Below are 7,276 nucleotides of genomic sequence, written 5' to 3'. Positions count from 1 at the left end.
TTGTAGTTTCTTTGATTACATCTAAATTATGTTCATAAAGTTGTTTTTAAAAACGGATGCATCTTTAGCATGTGGTTGCTGAGCTTTTATAAACAAACAGTGCAGATGATTGGAGTGGTAGTTTCCAGTTGTTTGCTAGTTTCCAGTGAGTAATCAAATTCTTTATTATTTTATGTCGCATGTATACACCCAGTTTTGGCAGTAACGTGTGCCTTTTTTTATTTTGCATTGTGAATTTTCCCATTTGGAACTGTATTGGGTAGCAATAATTCATCATGAACTGATTTTGTAGTTTCATACATGATGAGATCGCTAGCGCTAGCCCTGTTTCTGTACACTGTGTGCTGTTGAGAGTCCACACCCTGCTCTGTTACAGAACGTGCCGGATCAGCCTCCATTGCATCTCACACGTACTGGGAGCGCCCCTCCAAGGGAGGCCTGGGCATCATCATTCCAATGCAATGCTGGAACAGGCAGAGTGCCCTGCGGACACAGGGAATAGTCCTGCCTTCTGCACTGCCCTGTGCCGGATCTCAGTCTGGCACAGGAGAGACGTCTGAGTGCAGGTCTGTCAGAGAGACTTATAAGGCTAGATTTATGAAATACAGACATCAACAGCTTTGAATGTAAATTCTAGGACTTGGGCACACCCCTGTGTTATTGTAGCAAAAGCCGGTGTGGATGTGGGAGTGGGTGTGGGGTTTATTGAAACTTACTGTACTAACACAACAGGGCACCATCTTAAATAATGTGAGTAGTTTTGAAACTGCAATCTTAGACTGTTAGTCTTAGGCAAACCTGATTTGTGTGGGTGATTTCAAAGTTAATATTGCTTGTATCTATGGATGATTTATTGTGATCTGCCTCGATCTATCGTAGATATAAATAAATACATTCATAAACAGAATTTCTATTTTATGAAAGGTGAAACAAATCCAAACTAGAACCTTGCAACTGTTACATGCAATTCAATGTCTCTTCTAAAGAACACTCACGTAACTCATCTTGTATCTAGTTTAGACTGTGTTTGCTGGCTCTCGGATTCCCAGTACTGTGTGCTCTGTACTCGTTTTGTGTACAAAGAGGTTTGTGTTTGTTACACGAGTTGAACTTTGAGTATATATTTGGCCTGTGTAGAATGTGCCCAAGGCTGTGCGTAAGAGAAGACTGTAAAGTCAAAACAGGCATTCGCTCACTGCTGTGGAATTTTCCATTTAAAAAAAAATAATAATAATTTTCAATTTGATAATAATACATGTTGCTTATGGTATGGTACCAGAATGAGTCGTGGTGATGAGAGTGCTGGCAGAACCTCTGTGTAATGAATAGAAGAAGTGCGGGTGGCTCTCTCAAGGTCTGCTTTCTTCCATCTGATCTTTCTTGCATCACTTTCCACCTCCTCTTCCCTTCTCTGCCCTCCGTCTCGTTTTCTGGGTCACTGTGTAAAAGGTCAGGTTTGTGAATCTTGCGTCCCTGAAATGCACCTGTAGGTGGCTAGGGGGCGCTGTGGTGTGGGCGGAGCCCCCTTGGATTAACTCCCCACCCCACCTGATAGGAATCAGATGGGTTAATAGTCTCTTTGGGCAATAAGTAGACTGCCAGTGCTATGAAATGCTTAGTGTGTTTTGTGGTAAGATGTCACTTATATAAAAGCTGCTGAGATCTTTACTTTGGCATGGTTCGCAAAAGCCACGGAAATACCAAATGTATTTGTTTACCCAGCATATCTTCATGCATGTGTAGAGAAATGTGTAGCAGCTGTGTGAACCAGAACAGGGAGCTCACTGATCCAAAGCAGGGTGTGAGGAACAGCACTCAAGAAGTGTAACCTTTCACCCAGTTTCACTAAAGAAAGGTGCATTGATTCCTGAAGCAGCTGAAAGCGTGATGCTGTGTCACAATATCTGCTGGAGGACAGTTTATGTTATTATAGTTTGTCTGTCTATATATATATATATATATATATATATATATATATATATATATATATATATATATATATATATATATATATAATTACCTGCACCGATACTACATATGTTTTTGCAACTTTAGAAATGTTCAACAGAAAAGGATGAAAGAAAATTTATGGGATTAATTCGTGATGAAAGTCACTATTTAAGTATTATTATTATTATTACTTATTATTTATTATTATTATTATTGTTATTATTGTTATTATTAGTAGCAGTAGTGATCGGTGCCTTTAAAAAAAAACAACTTTATTTCAAATTCAAAAAATCAAGTGGAAACTTTTTCTTAATGTTTTTAACCTGCTGAAGTCCGAGGCTGGTTTATAAAAGAATATCTTTTGTCTATGGAGGAGGAGGAGAGGTGCTAGAAACTGTTTTGCACAGTACCTTGTTCCAATAAATAGTATCAAATGTGTCTTCTTTTCAACGGCTTTATTTGATTTTTAGGACACACGCTTTCCTCACTTTGAGAAGCTTTAACATAGTGAACATGCTGATCCTAAGCTTGACAGTTCGGGGCTTTATTTCAGTCTGTTTTATCAAGGAGCTGAATTCGCTTATAACCTCAAACTTTGACTGTCTTCCTAAAGTACTAAAGAGGGTATCTAATCACCTTTACAGTCAGACTCTACCCTCCCTAACCCCCGACTCACTTAGTTCTCTGATGTGCTTATTTGGTCTTTGTTCTTGCGTTTAGGACGCTTATGTCACAGGGGGCAGGGTCAGCTATCTAACAGCAAGGGGTTTATTTCCAGCAAACTGTTGCCAGTGTGGGCTGTTGGATAATACAACAGCCTTCTGCCTGCGTCGCTCTCTCTCGAGCCCCTTCCTGAAATACCTTGCTACCTCATCCATGTGCTTTTATAAATGCGGCAAGGCCAAATCGGCCGTCAGTCAACCGATGGGGTTGCTATGGCATGTGATGCCAGCAATCGGGCAGCAAGCTGAGAGCCCCCTGGCACAGTGATGCCCGGCCTCTCTAATCAGCCAGCGAGCGGGTAGCTGAGATTCTGCAGGGGATTCAGAGCACGCCGTTTGTTTGCACACTGGCGATTTAAGGAGCTCTACCCAGAACAACAATCGCTTTATTTGTGCTCGCAATCTTCTTCGACCTAGTTATTAGAGTAATATAAGTACTGAGGTGCTGGGCTAGTGGGTTAGGCTGCTGGCACACAGCACAGTATTGGTGTTCCCATTCTAATAGAAAAAAAACACGAACCGTTTCAAGGAGAATGCTGTCGGTATTCCGATAAGTTAGATATACAGTGTTTTATTTTTGTGCTCAGTAGCTGCAGTAGTGCGAGTGTTTGTTACCCTGGTAAGAACATGTGTCTGCAGCTGCAAGCTCGGTAGACTACATACTGAGACACTGAGCTCTAAGATAGCACTTTCGCACAAACAACTAGAAGAACATGTTGTGAAAGTTCCCGTTTTTTTGTTATGCATAGTTCTCATTTTTTTGAGTTGGTCTCTAAATGCCTGTCTGTCTGACTCTGAACAGCTGCCAGCCTGACTATCGACAACAAGCCTGAACAGAGAGCTACGCTTTCCCTGAGTTCAGTTCAGTGCAGCTGTATTCAAACAGGGTTAGGGGGATACATGTTGCAACAAAGCCATGCATGTTTACCAGGTTAGCTTCAGTTCAATTTCACCTGGGCTCTGCATTCTATTACACAAAACTCAATGCTAACATTAAACTTAAAAGTACATGAATAACACAAAATCATATAATGTTATTTCAGTCTGCCCCCTTGTGGTGGTGTTTTCACACTACCTGTAACTCAGCCAGCCTTTATTTTGCTGAAACCTGAAGCTTCATTCAAGGGCTCTTAATGGAGGTTAGCAGGAAGACTCTGGACACATATGTCCATGATTATATGTCCCTGTATGCTCTAGAAACTGGGAACATTTGTACAAAACTGAACCTTGAACTATAATAATAATAATAATAATAATAATAATAATAATAATAATAATAATAATAATAATAATAATGTACACCCAACTGTGCAAAACATAAACACTGCAATGTCATCTTGTTTTGTAACAAATAATATACACTAAAACTGTACATATAAGGCTGTCATTCTATCGAGGGTTTCTGGTGATAGAAATCATAAGGGTGCAGTTTTGACTTCTGACACAACAGAAAGATGGGAGCACAAACTTGTGTGTTTGTACAGAAGCTGGCATCAATTAAAACCTCCTGGCCCGATTGGGCTCCATGACCTAAGAATAGTGTGGAGGAATTCCTAATTCCTCCTATTAATCCTGTGCTTTGATTGGCTCCCTGATTCTGAGGGAGAATTCCGCGGAACGCGTTGGTCAGAGATGGCGTGGAAGCTTGTCAGCCGCAGTGTTCTAAGAGCTGTGATTAACCCCTGAACCACCTCAATCTACTTGCACCTCCATTAACAAAACACATCTCAACAGCGCAGATTTGAAAGAAGCGCTCAGAAAATCTCTCGCACCTCAGTGTCTTCTGGTTCAAAGCGTGTCGCTGGCTGAAAACATGCGAGTTACCAGACTGTCAAGGCATTTTGAAGAGCACTGCACCACATATCGATACAAAAATACAAATTTACTGCAACATGTTTTTCTTTCAAAACTGCACACTTCCACCTTTCACAAGTGGAAGGAATATTTCTGTTCGCTGCAAAACCTGTAAAGAAAAGGATTGCATCACACAGCTGCCCCTGTCTATCAGTCGGGGCTTTTCCTACGGGAAGCACTGAAGGCTCCTGTATTACAGCGAAGCTTCGTCTTGGCTGGTCCCCACCACTGCTATCTCAATCTGGGCAAAAGCCGAGTCTAATATTAGCATGAAGTCAATAACAGCTACTCTTTTTGTAATGAAAAGTCCTGTGTAGGCGATGGTGCACTCTGCTGCTGGGATGCCAAGTAAAGGAGAACTCGTGGTTCAGTAAACACGCACACACAGACACAAACACACACACACGCACACACACAGACACACACACAGACACACACACACACACGCACACACAGACACAAACACACACACACGCACACACACAGACACGCGCACACACAGACACAAACACACACACACACACCAGCACACACACACACAACACACACGCTGCACACACACAACGTGTGCCACTTCAAAACCACACACACGCACACACAGACACAACACACACACACAACACACACACACACACACACACACACACACACACACACACACACACACACACAGACACACAAACACACACACACTGACACACACACAGAACACACACACACACAGACACACACACACACACACACACACACACACAGACACAAACACACACACACGCACACACAGACACAAACACACACACACGCACACACACAGACACGCGCACACACAGATGAGATTGGGGCGTGTTCTGTTTTGCTATATTTGGACCCTCACGAACATGATGTTCGTTCACATTCTGCCTGTGGTTTAATGTGAGGTTTTGTTCCTGTCTTCAACTGTCCTGAACATGAGCTCATAAGCTCAAGCATATGCGGCTGTTATTTGTATTCACAATAGCACAGCAATGTGATTTTGCATGTGGGTATAACTGCAGATAAACGACAGAGCTGTACGGGTTGTGATCAATACAGCAATGTCTTTCTGCAAAGCACAGCAAGCGCCGGAGGGCAGAGAGAGTGGATGTTTGCTGCTTGTAATGAGGGGTGAAGGACCTGCAGTTACCTCCAGATCGTTTGGCCTCTTCTTGCTTCCTCTGAGGGTCCCTGGAGCCCTTATTACCGTTCTGGGGCATCCTGTGTGACATACACACCTCTGTGCTGGAGCCACGTGAACAAGAAAACGCCCTATAAAAGAAAGGGCTTATTTCACTGCATTTCATGGTCTAGAATTATAAATGTTTCGGAATTATAATAAACAGACATCATTTTTTTTATATATATTTTTTTAGCTTAAACATGGGACATTGCAACTTTCTGAAATGCTCATCAATGGCAAGGCAATAGTTTTCTACCAAGGGCAATGGACAGGACAATGAACTGCTGGTAAAACGTTGGTACCATTTTTCTATGTTTATGTAATAAAAAGATTACAGGTTAACTGGACTGGACACCACAGTTTGTCCTAAAGTGACTTGCAGCAAATCAAAACCAATAGCCTACTCCCTCCTCTCCCCTCTCCTATGGCTGTTAGCCCCCCTGCACTCAGAGTCCCAGTGTGACCTATAGTTAACTCTGCTGGTTTTGTTTTGAACGCTGCTGTTCTGAATTGGGGGCCCTCTGCAGAGACTCAGGGGGAAGTCTGCTGTTGGGAGTAGAGATATGGACGAAATGTTATTGAAAACAGAATACCACTGAGGAAAAGACTCAGACAGTGTTAACTCTGTCCATCTCCTCAGCTCTCCATTAGCTGTCAAATGAAAGTTCCGTATAGAAAAGCAATATATTGTTATGCATGTTTAAAAATAGTGTAACTATTTATTTCAACCCCAATATAAAAATACTGCAAAAAGTGACACTTACGTTCAGTTGATGCCTTGCTTATGGCTTTCGGTAGACTTTTGCAATATCATTTTGTAGTTTATTTGATTACAGGATGTTAAATAAAAGATCTAAATTATGCTCATATAGTTTTTTTATTATTATTATTATTTATTTATGTCTCAATCCTAAAATTCTAGGTGAGGCGAAACCTTTGGCCACAGCTGTATCAAGTCATACAGTCAGTATATGTTCAAATTGATGATCCTTTTCTATCAGCAGATGGGTAGATCACTTTAATTTCTTTAGAGTTTTATCATTCTGAAAATATAATAATAATAAAAATCGACTATGGGGATATAAAAAGGCTGAAAGTGTGCGCTGAGTGCGCTGGGTTTAAGGGTGTTTTTTTCCTGGCTGTTTTTCTTGGATTGGAATGCAGAGCGCAGGCATGTAGGGATTACTCTGCTTTTTTTAACACATGTTTGGAGCACAGCTATGTTGATGCCCTGCCGACACATATTTCAGGATCAACTGCCAGAATTATCTCTTAATAGCAAAACATTTTTTTTTTTTTTTTGTCATAAATAATTTTTCGAGCCAACAACAAAATAATCTCTTTCCTATATATATGCACTCTCACACGCACCAGGAAAACACAGCCTGTTGTTGGGGATAAATACTTAGTCCTCGGTTTGGTGTTTTATTAGAGAAACGGATTATATACGTGAGAGTGTGCGTGTTCCTTTTTTTCGGACAACACCCCCCATCCTACTTATATTTGCAGACAACAGCAGTTCCCTGATCAGTGCAGGAAAACAAAAACAGGGCGT

Source organism: Polyodon spathula, chromosome 27 (genome assembly GCF_017654505.1).
Source record: "Polyodon spathula isolate WHYD16114869_AA chromosome 27, ASM1765450v1, whole genome shotgun sequence".
Lineage (NCBI taxonomy): Eukaryota > Metazoa > Chordata > Actinopteri > Acipenseriformes > Polyodontidae > Polyodon > Polyodon spathula.
Note: the sequence above shows the minus strand (reverse complement) of the source record.